The sequence below is a fragment of the Enhydra lutris genome, unplaced genomic scaffold (genome assembly GCF_002288905.1).
Source record: "Enhydra lutris kenyoni isolate GAN:26980312 unplaced genomic scaffold, ASM228890v2 scaffoldscaffold38, whole genome shotgun sequence".
Classification (NCBI taxonomy): Eukaryota; Metazoa; Chordata; class Mammalia; order Carnivora; family Mustelidae; genus Enhydra; species Enhydra lutris.
This window is the reverse complement of record NW_019154122.1, coordinates 2,832,380-2,855,598: the sequence shown is the minus strand read 5'-3', so window position 1 is coordinate 2,855,598 and position 23,219 is coordinate 2,832,380.

Here is a 23,219-nt window from a genome sequence, read left to right as displayed (position 1 = left end):
AACAGCACTCCTGCGTCCCATTCTCATCAGCTGCTTGTTAGCCCCACGGGTGATAACATTTATCGATCGGTATTTATTGTTTGCCATGAGAGAGCCCTGGGACCAGGTGCAGTGTCCTCTCTGGGGTTCTCAGAACAGCTCTGCAAGTCACCTGTGTCATGCCCACCTTCCAGAAGGAATGGGGTCAGGGACGTTAATGCCTCTTGTCTAAGATCACAGGATGACAGAACTAGGACAGGCACCAGGCTGCCGGACTCTGGAGGCCATCTGCTTTGCTACCATGTGAAAGGCTTCCTTACACAGCCTCGTCTGTTATGCCCTTGGGTCCGCAGGCTACTGGTCCCCTCTGGATGGGTTCTGGTCTGCACGTGGTTCTCTGGGACACCCTGGTGCAGGTATTAGCTACACCATTCCTTTGATAAACCCCAAAGCAGAATGGTTTCGATGGGATCTCTGGAAACTGGGAGGGGCTGAGCCCGGGGCCTCTTTCATCTTTGCATCCCTCCCCAAAGAGCCCATGTTAAAGGAGCATTTTCCAAAAATGGGTAAAATCATGATCTGCACGCGGGGATAAAATGAACACACGTTAAATATTTTATTGAACTCATTATTCATGAGGGAACGGGTAGGATATTAAAATCTGTTCAAAGGGGAATCCAAAGAATAGACATAGCTATTGATCAGAAATATTGAGGAGCGGGGCGCCTGAGTGGCTCAGTGGTTGGGCCTCTGCCTTCGGCCCAGGTCATGATCTCAGGGTCCTGGGATCAAGCCCCACATCGGGCTCCCTGCTCAGCGGGGAGCCTGCTTCCCCTTCTCTCTCTGCCTGCCTCTCTGCTTACTTGTGATCTCTGTCAAATAAATAAAAATCTTAAAAAAAAAAAAAGAAAGAAATATTGATGAGTGTGCAAAAGCAAAGCAAAACGGCTTCTCCGCCGTTGGCAAGTAAAGTCAATGGACCTCTGCCAGGCAGAATTTGTGTGTCGACAGACAAGCGGTGTTTTACTTTTCTACCAGTTCTCTACAATTTACAGAGTTGTAAAATAGCTCAAAGCAAGGAACAGCTAGATTCGGACACCCTGGAAGAGTGTGTGCAAGACCAGGGCTCAGCAAACTGACCCTGAAGGGCCAGGTTGTGGGCTATGTTGTCTCTGTTCTGACTATTCAACTCTGTCCTTTGGGTATGAAAGTAGCCTCAGGCAATAGGTAAATGAGCATGGCAACGTTCAAAAAAAAATTTTTTTAAAGATTTTATTTATTTATTTGACAGACAGATTACAAGCAGGCAGAGAGGCAGGCAGAGAGAGGAGGAAGCAGGCTCCCTGCTGAGCAGAGAGCCCGATGTGGAGCTCGATCCCAGGACCCTGGGATCATGACCCGAGCCGAAGGCAGAGGCTTTAACCCACTGAGCCACCCAGGCGCCCCCCCAAAAATTTTTATTTATTAGCATAAAAATGTGAATTTTAGGGACGCCTGGGTGGTTCAGTTGGTTAAGCGGCTGCCTTGGGCTCAGGTCGTGATCCCAGCGTCCTAGGATCGAGTCCCACATTTGGCTCCTTGCTTGGTGGGGGGCCTGCTTCTCCCTCTGCCTCTGCCTGCCTCTCTGCCTGCCTGTGCTCGCTCTCTCTGACAAATAAATAAATAAATATTTTTTTTTAAAATGTGAATTTTATGTAATTTTCATATCACAAGATAGTCTCCTTCTTTTAATTTTTGCCAACCCTTTGAAAATGTAAAATTCACTCCGAGGGCGGCAAAACCAGGTGGCAGCTGGGCTTGCTCTGGAGGGAGGAGTGCTAGGACTGCTGCTCCAGGCGGTGCCCTTTCCTACTGCAGCACCAAGTCTCCTACGGCCTCGCCCTGGGGTAGGCAGAAGAATGACCTCCTCCCCCCAATATGGCCATGTTCTAATCCCTGGACCCTGCAAATAAATGCATCATGTTACTTGGCGGGGGGGGGATTAAGGTTGCTCATCAGATGACCTTGAGATGGAAAATCTTTCTGGGTTTTGTGGGGGGACCTCATGGGATCCCAAGAGTTCTTTTTTTTTTTTAAGATTTTTATTTATTTATTTGGCAGACAGAGATCACAAGCAGGCAGAGAGGAAGGCAGAGGAAGGAGGAGGGGAAGCAGGCTTCCCGCCGAGCAGAGAGCCCCATGCGGGGCTCAATCCCAGGACCCTGGGATCATGACCTGAGCCAAAGGCAGAGGCTTTAACCCACTAAACCACCCAAGAGTTCTTTTTTTTTTTTTTTTTTTAAGATTTTATTTATTTATTTGACAGAGAGAGATCACAAGTAGGCAGAGAGGCAGGCAGAGAGAGAGGAGGAAGCAGGCTCCCTGCTGAGCAGAGAGGCCAATGCGGGGCTCAATCCCAGGACCCTGGGACCATGACCTGAGCCGAAGGCAGAAGCTTTAACCCCCTGAGCCACCCAGGCGCCCCCACCCAAGAGTTCTTAAATGGGGAAGAGCTAGACAAGAGTCAGAACAGAGAGGGGGCATCATCGGAAAGACTCAACAGCCATTTCTGGCTTTGAAGATGGAGAAGGGCCATGAGCCAAGGAATGTAGGCAGCCTCTAGAAGCTGGTAAAGGCAAGGAAATGCCTTCTTCTTCCCTGGAGTCTCTAGAAGGAACACAGCCCTGCTGACACCTTGATTTTAGCCCAGTGAGATCCAGTTTGGACTTCTCTCCAGAACTGTAAGATAATACATTTACGTTGTTTTAGGCTGTCAAGTTTGTAATCATCCGTTACAGCGGCAATATGTCATCTAGATCTTAGGTTAGCCATCTCATGAAGCTGTCTCCTTCTTATCTAAAGGGTTCTGGAAATCCTAACGTGGCCCCCTGGTACAGTGTGAAAGCTGTTTAAGTGGGGACACCGAAGCCTGTACCAAAGAGGCTGTTCTCCAAAGTGTCAGCAATTTGAAGGGCCCTAGTACGGTTCTTTCCTACTGGGTGGAAAGACGAGACTCTGAAGACATAAACTCTTGGCTGGTACCTGATTGTTGAGCCTTCAGAGAAGCAGCAGAGTAAAATAAAATCTAGATGACCTCGTGGTGAAACAGACCATACTTCTGTTTGTTCTAAGAATGTGAAAATCACACTCTTCTTTGATTATAAGGTTATGGGAGGGGGAAACGAAGTTAATTGAGTAGACTCAGATCCCTGGATAAATTTCTGGCCCCTTCAAATTTGTACCTGTTACTGTATGTGCATTTTGCAGAGTAATGGTTCACAGTTTTCATCAGACCCTCAAAGGAGTCTGGGTGCTTCCTCAAAGAGGTTAAGGACAGCTGAACCGGATGGGTTTTAAGATTCTCGCCAGCACTGACATTCTGATTTTCAGAGTGGCCATGACTCCTCCTGCAGCTTCCGTGCACCCCCCCCCCCAACATGGCTCCAGGGCTGAAGCCACACACTCAAGCAGCACTTTTGTCTGTCTTCTAATAGGGACACACCCATCCTCACCCCCTAGACTACCACTGTTGTTTTTTTTTTTTAAGATTTTATTTATTTATTTGACAGATAGAGATCACAAGTAGGCAGAGAGGCAGGCAGAGAGGCGGGCAGAGAGGGGGAAGCAGGCTCCCTGCCAAGCAGAGAGCCTGATGCGGGGCTCGATCCCAGGACTCTGGATCATGACCTGAGCCGAAGGCAGGGGCTTTAACCCACTGAGCCACCCAGGTGCCCCATAGACTACCACTGTTTTGAACAGTGTGGAGTGGCTACATTATTTTTCTTTAACACACTCCAGCATATAGGGCCTTTTGTGGCTGTGCATTGCCCAAGGCGCTATTTCCTTACGTAATTATTTCTACCTTCCGGTAACCTAAATTCTACCGTTTCTATCTGGACTACCATTTCCTCTTTAAAAACCCTTAACTAGGGACTATAGTTTATGTAAAACTGTTTTCAAGGCAAAGGGCTGGCCAGAAACCTGGGACCATTTGAGCAATAAAATAATGAATAATGGATTATAAACCATCAGATAAAGCAAGAATCCGTGAGTCCACACTAACTAAATGAATAGAGGAGGAGGGAAATTTCTTCCTTAATTCCTTCCTTCCTTTTTAAAAAGGTTTTATTTATTTATTTGACAGAGAGAAATCACAAGTAGGCAGAGGCAGGCAGAGAGAGGGAGAAGCAGACTCCCCGCTGAGCAGAGAGCCAGACGAGGGGCTCGATCCCAGGACCCTGGGATCATGACCTGAGCCCAAGGCAGAGGCTTAACCCACTGAGCCACTTAGGCGCCTCTTCCTTATAGTAAATTAATAAGTAATAAACACAAAAGGAATATGCTAAAACCAGTGGATGAAAGTTTGATGAGGAACATAGTCTCAAAGGATATCCCCACAAATTACTTATTAATTTCAAAGGGAGAAATAGTAACTCCACAACGGACAAATCTGCAGACACCATCTTAACCAAATGAGTAAAGCTAACATCAGCAATATTGGGACAAACCAACAAATGTCCTTCCTGGTATGATGCATTGAGGATATGAGATCACTTCTGTGGTATTTCTTTTTTTTTTTTTTAAAGATTTTACTTATTTATTTGACAGAGAGATCACAAGTAGGCAGAGAGGCAGGCAGAGAGAGAGGAGGAAGCAGGCTCCCCGCGGAGCAGAGAGCCCGATGCTGGGCTCGATCCCAGGACCCTGAGATCTCAACCCGAGCCAAGGGCAGAGGCTTAACCCACTGAGCCACCCAGGTGCCCTGCTCCTGGGGTATTTCTGCTAAATATGTATGAATAACCTAAATCTAACTGTAAGGAAACATCAAGACCATCCCACACTGAGGGGTAATCTACAGGATAACTGGCTTTGGGGTGTCCGGGTGGTGCATTCAGTTAAGCCTCCGACTCGGTCTCAGCTCAGGTCCTGCGTGATCTCAGGGTCGTGAGCTTGAGCCCCGGGTCAGGCTCCCCGCCCTGCGAGAAGTCTGCTTAAGACTCTCCAACTCCAGGGGCGCCTGGGTGGCTCAGTGGGTTAAAGCCTCTGCCTTCCGCTCAGGTCATGATCCCAGAGTCCTGGGATCAAGCCCCGCATCGGGCTCTCTGCTCAGCGGGGAGCCTGCTTCCTCCTGTCTCTCCGCCTGTCTCTCCGCCTGCCTCTCTGTCTACTTGTGATCTCTGTCTGTCAAAATAAATAAAATGTAAAAAAAAAAAAGACTCTCCCACTCCCTTTGCCTCTCCGCTCCCCGTGCATTCTCTCTCCCTAAGAAATAAAAATCTTAAAAAAACCAACCAAACAAAAAATGAAATAACTCTCTTGGACCCTTCAAAAACACCACACAAAAAAGGCTAGAGGACATTTTCAAATTAGAAGAGACTAATGACTAAAGGTAATGTGTGATCCTGGCTCCGATCCAAGACTTGGGGGGAAGATAGCCATAATGGGCATTTTGGGGAGTGTTGATGAAATTTGAAAATGAGCTTTGGTTAGACAATAGTATTCTATCAATGTTCAATTTCCTGATTTCAGTAACTGTGCTGTGGTTAAGCAAGAAAAATGCCTTTGCTCTTGAAAGATACACACGAAATATTTATGGATGTAGGGACACCGTGTCTCCAATTAACTCTCAGGTGGCAGGAACACAGACACAGAGGGAATGGTAGAGCAAACAGGGCAAAAGCAATTGAGGAACGTGGATGGATGTTATAGGGAGTTCCTTGTACTATTTTTGCAACTTTTCGGTAAGTTAGAAATTATATAAAAATAAATAATAAGGGCGCCTGGGTGGCTCAGTCAGTTAAATGTCCGCTTTTGGCTCAGGTCACGATCCTGGGGTCCTGGGATCAAGTCCTACAACAGGCTCTCTGCTCAGCAGGAAGCCTGCTTCTCCCTCTCCCTCTGCCTGCTGCTCCCCCTGCTTGTGCTCTCTCTGCCAAATAAATAAAATCTTTAAAAAAAAATTAAGTAACAGGGGTACCTGGGTGGCTCAGTCAGTTAAGCATCTGCCTTCAGCTCAGGTCATGATCCCAGCAGGGTCCTAGGATCAAGCCCCGTGTCCGGGCTCCCTGCTTAGCAGGAAGCCTGCTTCTCCCTCTCCCTCTGCCACTCCCCCTGCCTGTGATCTCTCTCTCTTTCTCTGTCAAATAAATACAATCTTAAAAAAAAAAAGTAAATAATCAAGGTAGCTGGCCCCACGTCTTTTATCTCACCTGCAGCACTAAAAATATCCCTAGAACAGGAGTGTACCTTCTTGGTGCGGCAAACACCTCTGAAGAACATAACTGAGTCTCTGAAATAATTCAGAGGTTCTTCACTGTCCTGAGTGTTCAATCACCATCTAGCCATTGTTGATGAGAAAAAAAAATTAAATAAATTTAGCTAAATTTCCCACATAATCAAAACTTACTCCTTTAAGCCATTCTTTCAGTAAACAAATGGGAGCCTCCTACGTGCCAGACACTTTCTGTTTGGTGAACCAGAGACAAAGCTCCCTGCCCTTGGGGAGCTCATGTCCCAGCGGAAGGACACAGACAATGAACAGTGGACATAACTATTAAACTATTAAATCATGTGTTATGGGTTAAAATCATGTGTTATGGGAGTGCTGGAGCAAGAGTAGGGGAAGATAAGAGGAATGAGATATGCGGGTGCAGGGAACAGTAGGCCAGGCTGCCAACTTAAAAACAGCCATGAGGAAAGGCTTATCGTGGAGAAGCAGAGACTTGAAAGAGATGAGTGAGCTTTCCAGACATCCGTGGAGGGGGGCGGTCCAGCGAGAAGGAACGGCCATGCTGCCCAGTTTCAAGGAGCAACAAGGAAGCCACTGCAGCTGCCGTGAACTCAGGAACTCTGATTTCTGCTCAAAATCCTCTCCTGGCTTCCCATTTCTCTCAAAAATCCTCGCAGCAGCCTCGACGGTCCTGGAGACCTTACCCTCGTTAGCTCCCTGATTTTGTCTCCTACGGGTACCTTTAAGTTCATGAAGATTGTTAACTACACTGGAACAAAATTATCTGCTAAAAAAGGCATTCTTATCTTCTCAAATGCAAGCATCACATTTTTTGGACTGCAGGTTAATAATGAACACCATAGTGTAATGGCACTAGTCACAGGCTGTCCTGAGGACTGCACAGAGAGGAAAATGTTAAGGGCCGCTGAAGCGTAGCTTGCGAATGTGTGCGTTGTGTGAAAGGCACAGTAAAGTCCAGAATTATGTGTACAGACTTTCCCCTTATTGCTGAGTTCTCATTTATAGGGTTTTCCCACCAAAATGCGCAGGCATTGTCTGTTTCAGTGAATCACACATCAGATTATCTCCCAGGTCCCTTTCGGCTCTAAGACTGACATCCCATATTCCAGAACAGACCACTGCTGCTCAGTAAGCATAAATGACTTGTCTAAGGGACACAATCCAGGGACAACGAGGTATCTGTCTTAGCCACCAGAAGCCACCTTCTCCCAACCCCCATCTTTCTCACTCAGCAGCTCATCACTGTCTCCCAGGAGCTCTCCAGAGGACAAAAGCACAAAGTTCCCTCATCTAAGAATAAAACATTTTACCCTATTATTCTCCAGGGACAATTACGGAGTGTTTCAGGTAGTGTCACTGATTACTCGCTATCGTTTTGCAACTTCAAATAACTTTAGGTTCCCATAGCAACACTCTCTGTTCTGGAAACCGACATTGTTCCCTAATCCATGTGGGAAGGAATATGAACTTCTCCCAGAAAACTCACAGCAGGTGGGAGAAGACACGTTCTGGAGTGTTAAGGGTCGGGATGGTTATGAAGGACTTTGGCTTGACAAAGACAATGAAACTAACGCGATCACCACTGAATGACTAACCAGTCCTTGGCCATCTTGAATAGGCTCCAAGGAGAGATCTCTGCCAAGAAAGAGTCTTCACGTTGCAAGAAGCATTATGATGGTTGGCCAAACCAAAGCAAGAAATGAAGACCTTAAGCTCCATCAAATTTAAGGAACTTCCATTAAACTTCACTAAAAGTACACAGCACATTGCAAACCCATAAAATTTATGTTGGCAGATAGACCGGAAGGCCTATCCTATTCTGAATTATTTGTGTACGGACGTCTGCAACTTACTTTGAAAGGGCTCACAGAAATAAGATTAGCTAATTTAAGGATGCATAGACATGTATAAAGCAGGAATAGTCAAATAATTGTAGAATCCAGGTGGTTGGAATGGGGTAGTCACTGTAAATTCTTTCCACTTTTCTCAGAGCTTAAGCTTTTCATAATTTGATATTGGGAGTAAAGTTGTAGGCATCTCTATCACATTATGAGAGAACAGGGAAGAAAAGGAAACATTGAGAAACAAGGTGGTAGGAAAAGAGAGGAAAAGGGAGATGAAAGAAGGGAGACAGGAGAGATCTTTAGTGTTGTCCTGAAGTTGATTCCTTTTCTTACTCACCTTTGGCCCTGGGAGCTGCTTAAAGCAGAGGATTTTGACTGAACTCCGTTAAAATTATTGAAATATATCTTGGTGTCAAAAGGAACCCAAAGGAACTTCTTTTTTTAAGATTTTATTTATTTATTTGAGAGAGAGACAGTGAGAGAGAGCATGAGCGAGGAGAAGGTCAGAGAGAGAAGCAGACTCCCCATGGAGCTGGGAGCCCGATACGGGACTCGATCCTGGGACTCCAGGATCACGACCCGAGCCGAAGGCAGTCGTCCAACCAACTGAGCCACCCAGGCGTCCCCCAAAGGAACTTTTAAAAAGTTACTGATGCCACTCGATGTTCTGGAATTGGCTATGGTTGTCCTAACAGTTGCTTAGTTAAATTAGCATCTACAAAGGGCAGGGTACAATTAAACAAGGATCTTTTCACCAGGAAGTCCAAAATGGAGAGATTTTTGAATGTGAGTGCCTCTCATTCCAGACTTGGGACTAGTGGAATACATAGTCGGAAAACTTCGAGGCTCATGCTCATTCTTTTACAAAGTTCAAAACGGTGAGTCTCAAGGTAAAAACAAAATAACAGGGGTGCCTGGGTGGCTCAGCGGGTTAAAGCCCCTGCCTTCAGCTCAGGTCATGATCCCAGGGTCCTGGGATCAAGCCCCGCATCGGGGCTCTCTGCTCAGCAGGGAGCCTTCTTTCTCTCTCTCTCTCTCTCAATCTCTATCTCGGCCTGCCTCTCCGCCTACTTGTGATCTCTGTCAAATAAAGAAATAAAATCTTTAAAAGTAGAATAAAATAATAAAAAAAAGAAAACAAAATAACACAAATCTTTGAAATCTGAAGACAAGAATTTTCTGTGAGCTACCAAAACATACCATACAAGCACGGGGAAATAGCTCTCATCTAGAAAGCAACTGGTAGCTGTGACAATAGTGCCACCTGGTGGCCAGAGCTGGGAATAGACTAGCAATGCTGTCTTTGAATGTCTACTAGGCCTTTATTTTTCCACTCCTTTTAAGTTAATCAGACAAAAATGTATAAGGAACCTCTGGAATACTAGAAAGAAAGCAGAACTTGCAGACAAAAGAACTTGTTGCCATACTACCGTTTTATAGCCCTTGTGTTCCTAGTAGTATTTTTTTTTAAAGATTTCATTTATTTATTTAACGGAGAGAGAGATCACAAGTTGGCAGATAGGCAGAGAGAGAGAGGGGGAAGCAAGCTCCCTGCTGAGCAGAGAGCCCGATGCAGGGCTCCATCCCAGGACCCTGAGATCATGACCTGAGCCGAAGGCAGAGGCTTAACCCACTGAGCCACCCAGGCGCCCCCCAAATATTTTTTTTTAAATAAAGTACTGTATATGTATTTTCCTGTCCTTATGATTTTTTTTTAAAGATTTTATTTATTTAACAGAGAGAGAGAGACCACAAGTTGGCAGAGAGGCAGGCAGAGACAGAGAGGGGGAAGCAGGCTCCCTGCTGAGGAGAGAGTCCGATGTGGGGCTCGATCCTAGAACCCTGAGATCATGACCTGAGCCAAAGGCAGAGGCTTAACCCACTGAGCCACCCAGGTGCCCTGTCCTTATGATTTTAATAACATTTTTTTCTCTAGCTTACTTCATGGTAAAAAGGTCGTATGTATGTATTTCAGTAAGGCTTCTGGTCAACAGGATGGTATTAGTAATTAAGTTTTGGGAGAGTCAAAACTTACACATTTTTACAGATTTTCAACTGTGCCAGGGTTGGCACCCCTAACTCCCTATGCTTTTCAAGGGTCAACAGTAGTCCTCTTGGTTAGGACATGGGAAATCCCACCTTTAAACGGTTCCTCTCTTAGGGTAAGATTCTGCATTCTCACAGTTTTCTGATTAAAACAGGAATGCCCAGAGAGGAGTGGTACCTGAAAGGACAAGACCTGGGTTCGGAAACCTGTCAGTTCACTACGTAGGTGATTGGGAAATCACTCCCCTTGAGTCAGCTTTGTTTAGAGGTCACCTGCCCATCCTACTTCACAAAGTTGTTGATCCTAAATCTTTTATGTCTTCTAGTTAACACCTTGGCCTAACTTGACTCTCCTCCCTTATTCCCCGGGTCAGAGGACTGCTTCAGTTACTTCCGGAGTACAGCAGCGGGCAGAAAGCAGGGAGTTAGGGAAGAAACACATGGAAGATGCCTTCAAAAGCTGACCGAAGATAAAAATGAAGGCAGGTCAAAGGGGCACCTGGGTGGCTCAGTGGGTTAAGCCTCTGCCTTCAGCTCAGGTCATGATCTCAGGGTCCTGGGATCGAGCCCCATGTCAGGCTCTCTGCTCAGCAGGGAGCCTGCTTCTGCCTCTCTCTCTGCCTGCCTCTCTGCCTACTTGTGATCTCGCTGTCAAATAAATAAAATAAATCTTAAAAAAAAACAAAAACAAAACACTTAAAATGAAGGCAGGTCAAGTAAAACTGGTTAAAGTTATTAAAACTGTTGAACTCAAGTGAGTTATTATAAATTTTATAATGAAAGTTTGGAGGAAAAAGTAATTTTGGGGTCTCAAGGGCGCTTGGGTGGTTCAGTGGGTTAAAGCCTCTGCCTTTGGCTCAGGTCATGATCCCAGGGTCCTGGGATTGAGGCCCACATCAGGCTCTCTGCTCAGCAGGAAGCCTGTTTCCCCCTCTCTCTCTGCCTGCCTCTCTGCCTACTTGTGATCTCTGTCTGTCAAATAAATAAAATAAAATAAATCTTTAAAAAAAAAAAAAAGCGAAGACCCCTTAGGAAAAAAAAAAAAAGTAATTTTGGTGAGCTGGCCAGTAAGTGAATAGGCCAGTTTGCTGAAAACCTCTCTGAGCCTTTGAATTTTTTATTAAAAAAGTAAATAAATAAATAGCATTAATCCCACAGGGATGTTTTAAGGATTAAGTTAGATTATTCATTTAAAGTGCTTAGCACATTGCCTGGTACATGAAAAGATGCCGCTATCCTACCACTAGTAGCACCATTAGGCACTAGGATAGGTTGGTTCCATCATGATGGTCCTGCAAGGACATTAAGTAGTTTGCTCAAGATCACATAGTAAGTTTAGACACAGATCTGGCTCCAAAACCCATATATATATTTTTAAATCCATACATTTTTCAAAAATACCTTCATGAAATAGAACACCAGTACAAACAAGTGCATTAAAAATAGATTAATGAATTATAAAGCAAACCACCATGAAAGCACCACAGATCAAGAATTAGAATCTTCTGTGTGTTCTGTAACCTGTCGTACATGTATTCTGACACACGTGTGCACAAGCTTCTCTGGGCTGTAACTTGAAGGAGCGGCAATACTGGAAAATGGGGCATATCCATACGTGTCTTCAAATTCACAGTAAGGACAAATTTTTTTAAAAAATTCAGTTAACATATAGTGTATGACTAGTTTCACAGGTACAGGTCAGTGACTCATCAGTTGCACAGAACAGCCAGTGCTCATTCCATCACCTGCCGTCCCTCATGCCCATCCCCCGGTTACCCCACATGCCCCCACACCTCCCTGCAGCCACCCTGTTTGTTCCCTAGTTTAGAGTCTCTTGTGGTTTTTTCTCCCTCTGATTTCAAAAGACAAACTGTTTTATAACGTGGTTGTTCTAATTAGCTCTGCCACCAGCCGGTGTGAAGTCTCCTGCTCCATCACCAACACTTGCCACCGTCAGACTTCTCTGCACCTGTCAGGGAGCATGTCATGGTGGTTTTGATAGTATTTCCCTGATTACAAACGAAGTTGAGCACTTTCCTATGTTCGGTAATCACTGGGACAGCTGCTTCCATGATGTGCTGGTTCATGATTCCAGTCTTTTTCCCAGTTTTTTTTTTTTTTTTAAGATTTTGTTCATTTATTTGACAGAGATCACAAGTAGGCAGGAAGGCAGGCAGAGAGAGAGAGAGGAGGAAGCAGGCTTTCTGCGGAGCAGCAAGCCCGATGCGGGGCTCGATCCCAGGACCCTGGGATCATGACCTGAGCCGAAGGCAGAGGCTTTAACCCACTGAGCCACCCAGGTGCCCCTTTTCCCCAGTTTTTACTGAGTTAACCCTGTTCTTTGTATGCTGCGCCTCACGAGGGGCTCGAGATACGCTCCAAGTAGCACAAAGGGAGGACGGGTACCGAGGGTTATTCTCTGTAATTCATTCTCTGTAATTCATAGCACTAGACAGAGCTGGCCACAGAGTGGGGCTTAACGTGACGCTGGATTGGCACAGGTCCGTAATCCTTATTGCCAATCCCAAACCCAAAATGTTAGGAAAACCAAGAAAACTTTTTTTCAGTTTGGTATACAAGTTACTTGGAGGCAAAACCTGAACTCACATGAGGTTAGTCATAGTTTTTATCGTATTTCCCTGCAGAAATATTCATGTGTTCGACTATGGGATGCTGTGATTTAGGACTATGGCCTGGGATGCTGCCCAGACCCAAATGGGAGGTAACATAATACACGATATTAAGTACCTATGCCCCAGGGTAGCTCCCTAAAATGAGAACATTTCTGAATTGTTGAACACATCTGGCCACAGAGATACTGAATATGGGATTCTGGACCTATTGTTTATTGAATTCTCGCAGTGTTTCTAGCACTAGGACTGTTTTACATTTACAGCAGACCTGTGGTCAAAATTAAATAAGGCAGGTATCAGCATTTTCACATTTTACACATGGCACACCAGAGGCTCAGACAAGTTCAATAACTTGCCCAGTCACACAGCACGACTGAGATTCGTGTTTCTGGGAAGGAGTCTGTCTTGCAAATCACACACATGGCACGTTAGAGCCACTGCGACCCCAAAGAGTCATCTAGAGGTATCACCGAAACGTACTTAAGAGCAGTTAGTGAGCCAAGCTGGGTGTCTGCTGCATATTCACAGAGAAAGGGGACGAAGCTGGGCTAGTCCCACACAGGACAAGGAGCACATAGTGCATTTCTGTTTCTAGGGACGACAGCACGGTGGTTCAGAGGGCAAGGGGCATGCCCCAGGCCTCATAGCTCATCAGTCTGAGAAGCCTGCAGACATTAATTTTAACTGTAACAGGGTTTTCTGACACAAGATGCCAACAGTCAATGGTGCACTCCTCCTTCTGGGGACTTGTAAAACAAAGTGGAATCATTATTTCTGAAAATGGCATTCTTTAAAGCAAGTAAGTTGCAAACATGGCAACCTCTCAAACCTCTCCTTGTTACCTTGCACTTACACATTCTTACCTCCAGTGTCAGAGGATGTGATGTCTTTTCGTCCAAGGCCCGCTGCTTTACCAGGGCCTCCCACCCCATGCACTCCCGTCTTCTCTGGGGCCTTGGTGCAGTAGTCATGAGCCCCTCCCACTTTTAACCCTTCCTGTTCTCAACAGGCCCTTCCAAACTTAAAAAACGAAACCCACACAACAAAACTCCATCATCCCTCCATCCCTTTCTAGCTACATTTCCTCTCTCCTTTCCTTTTTCAATAAGCCTGAGTACTCCTCACTACTCCCGTCCCTCACCTCCCACTTATTTCTCAGTCCGTCACTTGTCCTTCCCCCACTGTTCGGACACCATGTTACCAACTTTCGTGGATGCATCTCGTTCGTCTTTCCCACCCTCCGCGCTGTATTTGGCCCTGTCAGCCTTCCTCTCCATGAAACTCCTCTTCTTCAGCTGAGTGTTGCTCCTGTTTCCTAATTCTCTTGGAGGTTTATTTACAGCCTTCAACTCTCACAAGCTTCAGACTATCTGTAGATAGATTTCCGGATTCGTTTCTGGTATCTCCACACACCCATCAAACGAACTGTGATCAAATTCCCAAGTCACTCCCTCTCAAGCCCAGGCATGTTCCTGCATCCCTAAATCAGCAGAGCTATGACCTAGTAGATAATCCCACTAGAAACCCCGTAGTCACACCTGAGTCACAGCCCTCCCCAAATTCCTGTCTTTACCTAATCAAATAAGTCCAAGGGGAAAGGAAAATTCTTACTCCTCCTGTCAGCTCGGATGAGCAAACTTAGAGGGCCTTATGCACACTTAGAATGTGTAGATATTAAGCAGCCTATAGATCTTAGAAAAATGTCTGCCAACCCAGTTGGTCAAAAATGCTATACACCTACTAAACATTGACCTTTAGATCAAAACACTTTTGGAGAACTCACTGTAAGAGTATTAAGATGTACTAGGAGTCATTAACAGACATTTCTAAGTTTATATGTCAAGGGCCAGCTTTATAAACTTGCTTTAGTAGAAGAGCAAATATACTCAAATGCGTCTCAAGTTGTGGCAACCAGCCCCCAAAATGGCCCCAGTGGTTCTCACCTCCTGGTATTCTTGCCTTTCTGTAGGCCCTTCCCACACTGAATGGGGCTGACCTGGGTGATCAACGGAATATTGTGAAAGCGAAGGAGGCTTGCCCCTCTATTCACTCAGGCAGAGGCGGGGGGCAGGGGGCAAGCTCTGCCCGTCCTGAGAACACTCGAATGAGTCCAGTGAAGAGGTCCACTTGGGTCGGAACTGAGTGACATCTTCTGCCAACAACCAGCACTAACTGTCAGGCACGGGAGTGAGCCGCACGGGAAGCAGAATCTCCAGCCCATCGAGTCTTCAGCTGATGGCAACCCCCCAGGACTCAGAGCCTGATCACTCAGCTAAGCCACTCTTATGTTCTTGGCCCAGTGTAACCGTATGAGATAATAAGGTTTGTTTTGAACAGGCCTGGCACTTCTGTAAGGAATGAAGAAAGCCCTACAGCACAAGGATTCTTCTGACTTGGGCAAATGATGAGAGCCAATCCCATGAAATGTCAACAGTATCAGAAAGTCTTCCATTTTCCTACATTCCTTAGGAAACTTGTGAGAACTCCTGAGACAAGTTAACTTATGAATATCAAGAATGAGCGAAAGCTTTTCATGGTGTCTCTTATGTTAGGAAAATTCTCCCTGGATGCAAAACCAATGAGGATATTAATTCTGAAAAATCTGTCAGTGGTTCCTGTCTTTATAGACATGCAAGAATTCACACTGGAGGGAAATCCTAGGACTGTGATAAACAGGAGGGTGCCTCAGCCTCGGCTCTGTGCTGTGTGGCCACCAGATCATGTATACTGGCATTAAAAAGTATGAATGTTAGGAGTATGGGATTACTTTTGTCAATATCTCTTCCTTAGATTGGGCCACTAGGTCAGTAATTTTTAGGTTTCTTGAAGTATAAACATGGATGTCTATAGCTATCCCCTAAATTAACCTTAAATTACATTTTAATAAACAAACAAGCTGCTAAGTTCTGGGGGTAGTCTGCAATGCAGCTATGCACAAAGAACCCCCAAGACACAAGAAAATCCTGTTCAATACAGCTCATGATCCACTGGAATGGAGAGAGCAATCAGACTCTTGAGGCTGAAGTATCTGTCAAAGGAAGTTATTTTGAAAAGTACCCCATCGAACAATCTTTGTGGGAGAGCTGAGAGTCTCCAACTATGGGGTGTAGAAGTTGGGCCCTAGAGTATATTAGATAATTCAGTTAAAAAAAAAAAAAAACAACTGAGGACCAGACCAAGTACCCTGTGTCTCCACTAAAGCCCTAATTTTCATTTATGATCACAGTGGAGAGCCACACAGGCACTTAAGGAAGAGAGCCCAGACCCAGACTGCTGCTGTCTCCCCTTACTACTAGCCTCCTGCTCAGACTTTTAGGCCACTTCTTCAAAGCAGAAGGCAATAAACAACATGCTCATTTATTATTATTACTTTTGACATCTGTATTTCTCACTGCTTTCATTTCAGCCGCCACTGACTACAGCTAAACAGAACTAATGGCCAATCCCAAGAATTACATCTTTCTGAAACTACTTCTGAAATCTTAACGTGTTATTTTTAAACAGATCACGTTGTATTACACCTGAAATCTAACTTGATCAATAATGATGAGAGCAGAGGCCTTGCTCTGTTCCTTTATTGTACACCCAAGGCTCAGCACGGCATGTGGCTGGGCACACGGCAGATACTCAGTAAGAGCTGGTACACAGGCTACCGCTGACGACCTCAGTAGTTTGGTGCCTTCTCCTATAGAATCTTAGGATGCACCTTTCTCGTACACCACTCTTTCTAAAATCCGGGCTTACTTCAACTGTCATCTCCAAGAAATGTTTTCTAATTTCTATCACCTCCTATCTCCAGCATCACCCTACCTCATCTGAACTCCCACAGATCTTTAAACTATCCTTGGCTCCCTTTCTGGCATCGTACTTGCTTTTTTTTTGCTCATCTAGTCTTACCTATCAAATTGCAAACCAAAGCCCAGAATCCAAATCTCTCACAATACGCCAAATCTTAGCTGTGCGAACAAAGGACCAGCATTTAGGGCGCTCAGCTGGAAGGGCATGTACGCACCTGCGCATTCTGTCTGTCTCTGTTCCCCGAAATGAAGATCCACCCAGAAATTTTGTAGAACACCATCCAAGAGCTTTATAAATATTCTGCCAAATTCTATGGACATTCTCAACTTAGAGCTGCCTTTAAACTAAAAATGCATATTCTCTTCCCTTTTAGAGATCAGATGTACCAGTTTATATGAAGAGTTCAAAGGCTAGAGGAGTAAGCCCGAGTGTGGTGACTCGGACGTCTGAAGGAACAAGACAGCGAGGCACCAAGGCCTCATGAGAGCCCAAACACCTGTGCTGCTGGCCAGACACTGCCGGTAGAACTAAGCTCATGTCCCTGTTTACTCGATAGTGCCCAGATGTAACCTAGAGCCTGCAATTCAGCATCAGCTGGAAGCTCCCCAGGAATGCAGACTCTCCAACGGTACCTCCCCTTTAGAAGAGGAGTTTAGCACATCCTCAAAATTAGCAAGTTAACATACGACCGATCTGCTGCGCAACATTGTGCTGAAGTTAACAATACTGAAGTGTGCACTTAAAAATGAAGAGAGTTAGAAGTGCCCAGGTGGCTCAGTGGGTTGAGCCTCTACCCTTGGCTCAGGTCATGATCCAAGGGTCCTGGGATCGAGCCCTCCATCAGGCTCTCTGATCGGCAGGAAGCCTGCTTCCTCCTCTCTCTCTTTGCCTGCCTCTCTGCCTACTTGTGATCTCTCTGTCAAATAAATAAATAAATAAAATCTTAAAAAAAAAAAAAAATGAAGGGAGCTGGAGCACCTGGCTGGCTGGGTCAGTAAAGTATGCGACTCTTGATCTCAGGGCTGTGAGTTCAAGCCCCACACTGGGTGTAGAGATTACTTTAAAAAAAAAAAAAAAAAAAAAAAGTCAAAAAAATTCTAGAGTGTGAATCTCATAAATGTCCTTACCACAATTCTTTTTTAAGTTACCATATGACCCAACAATTCCACTCCTAAAGGTCTAGTCCTTATAGAAACAAAAACACATGTCCACACAAAATCTTATACACAAATGTTCACAGCAGCAGGGTTCGTGGTAGCCAAAAGGAACAACCTAAATGTCCATCCACTGACGACTACACAAGATGTGGTACGGTATGTCCATGCAATGGAAAATTATTCGGCCGTAAAAAGAACGAAGGACCTGATACACCTTTCCGGGAGGAACCCTGAACACATACTCAATGAAAGAAGCCGGTTACAGAAGTCCATGCAACATATGATTCCGTTTATGTGAAATGTAAACAGAGACAGAAAGTAGATCAGTGGTTGCCAGAAATTTCGCAGCAGACGTGGTGGTAAATGGGGACAGCAGCTAATGGGTACAGGACCTCTATTCTGGCAGGAAGAAATGTCCTGAAATTAAGACAGTGGTGATGGCTCGCATAATTACTTGCTTAAAAAAAAACAAAAAAACAAAAACAAAACCAAAACCAAAAACCCTCCAAATTGTACATTTTTAAGGAGCGAATTTTATATGAATTTTATTTCAATAAAACTTAACTTTTGTTGAGAAAAGAAATGCAGATTCTCAGGCTGACCCCAGACCTAGCGAATCAAAATCTGTATTTTAACAACCTACGGGTGATTCACACACACGCTGGTTTGAGAAACACTGATCTAGAGTAAGATCAAATTCGTTTCTCCGGTTAATCAATCATGGGATAGTTAACTTGATTTCCCCGGCCAGATGTTCCTTGACAAAATTTCTTCAGATACTCAACCACTGTTCACATTCATTTTATAACATCTGGTTTCTCTATAAATCTGCCCGTTTTAGTACTGGGTGGCACTTGCACTGAGCTAAGAGCAAAACCTTGGCATACAGATTTCTTAACTCTCGACAGTACTGGGTCTCCAGCAGCTCTGCCGAATGAAACCACCGATTTTGAAACGGGGGGGCAGTGACATACAGCAGGTGACCAAAGGAGATACAAAGCCAAAGGGGAAATGAGACCAAAAAAGCACTCACTTCAGAAAACACTTTATTAAAGGTCAAATCAGATTTACAGGAGTATAAAAACAACAAGGGGTAGAGGTGCAGAAGCTTCAGATAAACTGTGCAAACAACAGGACGTAAATTACCTACCTGGGGTTCTCAGAGCAATTTTCTACTTTTGCACTGGAGCCTAAGCTACTTTTTAAAGAAACCTAGGAAAAGTCTCGATTTAGCAGCTAGAGAAAACGTCCACGTTCCAAAAAGAAAGGAGTAAACTCGAGGGACAATAGGTATCAGACATAAAATAAAACTGAGGCAAGCTCTGCTTCTCGGTTTCAGGTCTTTCAATTTTGTGCATGCACGTACCATTGGGGGAGGGAGAATTGCTATTAGAACTTTTCTTTTCAAAAATTTCGTGAAGAATTTGGTATTTTTGGGGTACCGGGCTGGCTCAGTTGGTACAGCACTGACTTCTCATCTCAGGGTCATTAGCCTGAGGCCTATGTTGGGTGTAGAGATTAAATAAAAACAAAAACAAAAACAAAAATAACTGGAATGTTCCATGGGTACTCACAGCCAGGTACGGCAATCTGCAGAGCGCGAGTTCTGCAATCTGCCTGTTTGGGTTCAAATGCTGGATCCTAGATCACAGTTGTGCCAACTTAGGCAAGTTAATTAACTTCTCTGCCTTAATGATTTAGAAAATGGGCTTTAGTAGCATTCATCTCATAGGAGAGTTGTGAGAATTTAAAAAAATATATGTGAAGAGCTTAGAGGAGTACTTAACACATATGAAGTGTTTTTGCAAATCTCTCTCTCTCACACACACACACACACTCTCTCTCAAGTGCACACAGACACGGGATCTTTCAAATATAATCTGTCATATCCAGACTCACAAGCTAGAGTGGACTGTTGATGGAGAAATGTTAATTAGCCTCAGTATGTTAGATTTTTATTTCCTAAACTAGAATTCCATCTCTATCATTATCAGTAAAAAATGAGCTTCTAAAGACAGGAACTGTGTGCTAGTCCATTTTGTATTCCAGGGTCTGGCACAATGCCAGACACAAAGGTGTGTAATGAATGTGAAACAATTTAACCCTAGCAATTTAAAAAATCATCTACAAAACCAATAGAGGTGGAGGTGGAGACCTATAAAAACCCGTAATTTCACTCTTACTTCACTGCATACAATGCAAATGTAGTTCTCATAGTAACTCTGAAGCACTTAAAAAGTTTTCTATTAAAAAAAATAGTTTTCTATAGATACAGCGAGGGATAAAATTAAAACTACGATACAGTTCAATAAAGAATGTGAGCTCAAAATAACAAAAATCAGCACTCTGTACATTTCAATGCAAGTTCCAGCTTCACTGCTGAGAAGCAGAGGAAAAGCTCCATGTTGGCCGAACCCCTCCTTCTCCACAATACTGGGAACCAAGCCAAATGGGAGCAAGACTTTCTGAAGCTGGGAATTAAGCAGCTGTCTGTCTTTACTAATATGAAGCAATTAGTTTAAAAATACCTAATAGAGTCTTTCTTCAAAACAGGTATTTCACTTACCTTTGCAGAATATTTCCTAAAAACATTAAAGAAGATGTAAGGCTTAGCTGGTAATTTCCATGAACTCAGTTCTTTTCCTCTGACTGCAGTGGCGTTGACATGACAAAGCAGGTTTGGGAATGCTAGAAATGAATTCCTACTTCCCTTTGCATTCTTCAGGTTCATTTTCCCCCAAATTTCTGCACTGGTTGGCTTCCACTTCAGCAGCAGCCACGAAATCTTGAAGGTCAGACACAGTAAACAGGGAAGGACATAAAATTAAGTGATTCGGGCGTAGTTTTGAGTCTCACAACTTCAACAGGGATGAGTCATACCTTAAAGTGTGTGGAAATGAAATACATGTTCTACCCCTTGATGAAAATCAGCTTAGTCAAGCTAAAGGGAATTAGCTCACAACAGCCTAAAATTTTGTTTGCTCCTTTAATAAATGTTGAGTGAAAAAAGACGACTCCCGAGAAGGGGCACCTGGCTGGCTCAGTCAGTAGAGCATGCAAGTCTTGATCTCGGGGTCATGGGTCCAAGCTCCACACTGGGCACAGAGCTTACTTGAAAAACAAACAAAAAAGACCTAATTCCTACGACGACCAAATACAAACTGATCATTTTAGCATGAGTGCACGTCCGTGATTTATTTTGCAGTATAAATGTAAAGGAGAAACAGTTTTAACAATCAGAATTTAAAAATGCCAAATTGTTCTAAGTGATTTTCTAATTTGCCAGTCAAATTTGAAATTGATATTTACATACCACTTAAATCAGAAAAAAAGGTGAACTTTCTCCATCATTAGTACAAGCTTTAAATTAAAAGGCTATTCAACTGCTTTCTTAGTTATAGGGAATTAGCATTAAAATTAACTAGGTAAGAGGAGAAAAGTATTGAATAATTCATGTAGAATTAACAACCAAGAAATGTCTTTATGCTTTGCAAAATCATAAAGTGAAAATTAAAACTTTCTACGCTTAGTAGTTCACAATTTTTTTTCTGCTTTTTATAAATCATTAAATATGTTTGCTTTACTCACACACAGACACTTCGACCTCAAAATGACAGAACTAGGTCACTACTCTGGAAATGGAAATGAGGATAGCTAGATTAGGGGAACTCAGGCCAAGAAAACTTGCTTTTAGGGGAATGGAAGAGAAAGCCATTGATATGCCATAAGAGTTTGAGCATTCTGACCATATATCAATTATTCCTGCTGAATGGTCCTGGATTCCAAATGACATATTCTTCCTCAATGTACTCGTTCCATCACTGGCTCAGCGGTCGACACTGGAGACCATTTAAAAACGTGCACTTTGCAATAACCATTATCTATCTTAGCAGCTAGAAAGGCAAAACAAAAGTTAGCAGAAAAAACTACCTTTAGGGACAAGGGCAGAATACTAATTCACAAATGATAAACATAATAAGCAATTAAAAAAAAAAAAAAAACTATAATGAACACATCTGGTCCTGAAGAGTTAGGTTAAGGAAAACCAACCAACCAACCTCAAAATGTCTGTTTATCGGACATGATCAAAGTGCCCTCCTTTCCTGCCCATAACTTCTACCTTTGGACTGGCATTCCAGAAGTGTAGGGAATATAAAATGGTTAGGTGTTCGCTAACAGCAAGGAAAGCCAGTGAATTTGTTCAAGCTGTCCTATTAAACACTGACTTGATAGGCTTCCCATCCCAGAAAAACCCATGCATGAAAATCAGACATGGCAAGAGCTGCTCCTGATGTCAGATTCTGGTAGCAAAGCACAGAAGGGACTCGTGTTTTCACTTATAAAGAGAGACAAAAAAGCAAAATTCAGTTTCGGGGTGGGGGGCGGGGGAAGAAAAAGAAAAAAGGAATCCTCATTTCAAATGACCTGAAAAATTAAGTAAAAACCATTTGAGAACAAGTTACATGAATGCTGGGCCATTTTTAATGTTTCTTAGTCTGCAGTTAAAAAAACATTCAAAGGGAAGACAAATCCACAGGTTAATCGTTCTGAAGCAAGACACTGTTCAAAGCTGTTTAACAGTGGCAAAAGCACCAGGTTAAACACCTATCTGGAAATAAGGCAAAAATAAAACACTGCCGTCTGCTATAGGGCTAAAGCAGCATCCGGATTAGATCTGCTAAAGTTACCAGCAGACGGGAGTCAACAATAGACCTTTGCTCTTAGATACCCTGGTCTCTTAATGTTTTGTTATTGTTGTAATAGCCAACAAAAACTTAAATTTCAAGGTCTGTATTTTGAAACTGATCATTCGTCCATCTTTCATTATGAATCTTCATGGTAAATCTTACCTTCAAGGTCAGTCGTAAACCCTGTCCTCCTAAATACTTCCGTATTCAAAATCCTCGACTATAACCTAATACATTTATTCAGAGCCTGACCCACCTCTCAACTGTCCCTGTAGACTCAAAAGGTGGTTGGGGGGTGAGGAGGGAAGACTCTAAGAAATGTTAATTATACCTGTTCCATTCTATTGGTTTTACAGAATAAATCTCGTGATCTGCGAAATTATTTTTTGTTTCTCTTCATGCCTGCTTTATAGAAGTGGACACTGGAGATGAGAAAAAAATGTAAGTCCTCGTGCCAAGTTTTCACAGGTACTACCAATCATTCATTCGAAGTAAAGTCCAAGGGTATCAGCTAGCCCACATAAAAAAGCGTCCTTCAAATTACCTTGAGCTGTATTTGTATTTGTGCTGTCCTCTATGGTATAAGTAACCAAGAATCACATGATAATAGCCTTATTTCTCTGGCCTGCAACAAATCTAGCCACATTTTTAAGTGTTTGCTTAGTTCTTTGAAATATTACTTTCAAAACGTAAAATGAATAACATTATTTATTTAAACCCAAAATTCAGTGTCCCTGAGGTGGGCTCAATAACCTGTCTCTAAAAACAAACAAACAAACAAAAAAACAAACAAAACAACAACAAAAAAACCCCCACAACATTTGACTTAAACGTATCTTAAGTAT